The following is a 3,058-nucleotide window of genomic DNA, read 5'->3' as shown; positions in this document are numbered from 1 at the left end:
CATCTCAGACCTGAAATTGGCAGTTTTGACGGATCAGAATGTACCCCACAGCCTGAATAAGACAGAGGTAGTGCATGACCTCCTGGGGATCAGGAAGAAAGCAGACAGGGCAGTTACCCTGCACAGCAGCACCTTCTACTGGCAAGGCAGAAAATGATACCAGACAGCATGTCCCTTCCCCTCCCTGTACGGACAGGGGTGCAGAGTCAAGGTCAGGAGGAAATTGGCAAAGAAAGAGGACAGCTAGCACACACAGTGGGTAGGGGCTCAGGAACTGATCGATCCAGGCTCTCTTTATAGGTGGTAAAATTTCAGAGAGACAAGACTTAGGAAAATACTAGTCAAATGCTCGACAATTAGTTAACTGTTAGAAAAATTAGTAATTTGCTGCATATGAACTTGGCTTTCAAGAGAGCCATTTGGATCTGGCAAGATCAAAGATCAGTGGTACCTGTTGTCTATTTTAACAATGTGAGATGCAGAAAGTGGTTCGAATATTTTGCTAACCATTTCTCAGAATCTGTCACTGCATCCTTACGTGGGAGAAAGAATCCATATCAGATCGCTTTATAGCATTTGTCATCTGACCTTAGGGAATACCTAATGTTAGCTACCGAAGGGCCATGGAAACGAAAATCAAAGAAGCATGTTATATTCTGGTGATGTGGTAGAGGACTGGCTACAGAATAATGAAATAATGAAAAATGTTTTGGGAGACAAAAGAGAGAAGAGCATGAAGCTGAATATAACAGCCAAGCAAACACCTCGCCGCTTCCTGTCCCAGAGGCAAAAGGTAGAAAAAACAGCGCACCAGCCAACGTCAACCCCACTAGGCAGATGATCCAGATTTACCTTTAGGCCACCAAGAGGCAAGAAGAGAAATATCCAGGACCCAGAGACTGCTGTGATGACTGACGTCAAAGGACCTTCCACATGCAGTCTGTAAACTCCGGAATTCCTTAATCTCATGGCAAATTGGCCCATAACAACTATACTTTCTTCTGGGAACTAAATAAAACAAAACTGGATTCAAGTAAATTCTAAGAAAACAGAGGCCCCAGAGACCCTAGACTTCAAAACAGCATCACTGCTAAGGACCAGTAGAAAAAGTGACATAGCCTCTGCCCCCAGGCCTGTTGACCAGAGTCACTGGAGGCCCAAGGAATGACTGACCAGCCTGCTCTTTATGTGGCACATTTTCTTTACTGCCATCTGTCGTTATGTCCTGAAGATGATGGAAAGTGGTCATCAGGATTTAGAGAAAATAAGATCTATGACTATTTTCAACCAAGATTGAAACACCGAGACTTGCTGAGAACTAGGGAAACTTACATGGATTAAAAAACAAAAACAAACCCCAAACCCAGCACTATCCAGCTGTCACTGAAATCAGATATTAGTGAATAGATGAACTGAACTGTCATTCACAATTACTGCTTTTCAAGTATTCATAGGGGTATATTTTGATAATTCTCATCTGTTCCCGGCATAGAAATTATCCTAGATTGGTTTTTCATATTTTCAATATGTTGCCTAATTTGCATTCAACAAATATTCTGCTTTTGAATATACAATTTTAAAATGACAGAAGGACCCTGGTTTTTACACTAGAATCACTGGATTTTGCCCCCTACCGTCACATGATCACTCTCAGAACCTGTGCAAGGATGCTGCTCACCCAGGCTGTAGCATGAGTCTTAAAAAGCAAGCTGGCCCTGGCCTAGCAGGGGCTGCGACGAGGTGAGCTTTGCCACTGAGACATCTGTTATATTGACTGAAGAGAGAAAAAAATCCCACCAAAAGATAAAAATAATGGGCAATACTGTTTTTTTTTTTCCCTAATTACTCAACATCTAAGTTTTCTGATCATTATTATTTTAAAATCAATAAGAAAAGGAAGCCAATCCTTAGCTCTGTAGAAACTCACCTTCTTCTAGACACCTCGGCACCCCCTTGGACAACCCATTTATAACCACAAACATTCACGGCTTCTGACAAGCCACCAAAATGGAATTTCTTACACCAAAAGGTCCTTCTTCCATAACAAACACAGGGCCCGAAACCACTATTTTTGTCTTATTTATGACTGGCAAGAGATCAAATCTCTAGTGTCCCCTGACAGCTATGACAGGGTCTAGGACAACACAGGTTACAAAAGACAGGAGGGTTGCTGAACCCCCACACTGCCTCAGGCGCTCTCTCAAAACACGGAGAATTACAAGTGGCAAAGAATCGAACGGAGCTGACGCCCTCCATCCCCTGCCCTGGCCAGGTGAGCTGCCTGACGGCAGCGGGTCGAATCGAGTCCGCCCCCTCGCTCTTAGCCTAGCACACGACACATGACTCAGGCGACACATAGTACTGAAGCATGCAACATGTCACAGGTAACAAAACCGGTTCGGTTAAGTGCATATTAAATTCATCTTTGAGGAGAAATCGCAAAACGATCGGTGAGAACAGGTCTGTCGGCTCAGCTTTACAGCCAGGTTTCAGACACCAGCAGCCAGGTTCGCTATCGATAGGTATTGCACCAGAAAGATGGTGCAGGGAGAAGAAATAATCATCACATTTAAAGTCTATGATAAAACAAAACAAAACAAAACATCAACAACACCAGGTATGACCTCCATGGAGTACATAAAGTGCCTTCAGAATTGGTGCAGTTAGAACAGAAATTGGTTATTTAGCTATCAGCGAATGCGTACAAATAGGAGACTAAAGAGATCTGGTTTCCACAGTTTCAAATCAAGCAGTGCCAAGTTTCATTCAAATGCCTCTACTATGAACAGCAAAGAGGAAACTATAATAAAAGGGTGACTGTACAGCATTGGAAAGGGTTAAGCAATTTCTCTTATGAGAAATGGTAGTCCAACCCCGTCTCGAGTGTTACAGCACACGTAATTACCTCTAAGCAATAATGGTGTGATTCCTTCAAATCAACACAAAATTTGTCATGCTATGGTACAATTCTCCCAGCCTATAGCTATTATGCTGAATTTGTACCCCCCCAAAAAAAAAAAAAAAAAAAAAAAAACAAATACCACGTTTTTTTTCATTT

This window comes from Pteropus alecto, unplaced genomic scaffold, assembly GCF_000325575.1.
Source record: "Pteropus alecto unplaced genomic scaffold, ASM32557v1 scaffold14, whole genome shotgun sequence".
Lineage (NCBI taxonomy): Eukaryota > Metazoa > Chordata > Mammalia > Chiroptera > Pteropodidae > Pteropus > Pteropus alecto.
Note: the sequence above shows the minus strand (reverse complement) of the source record.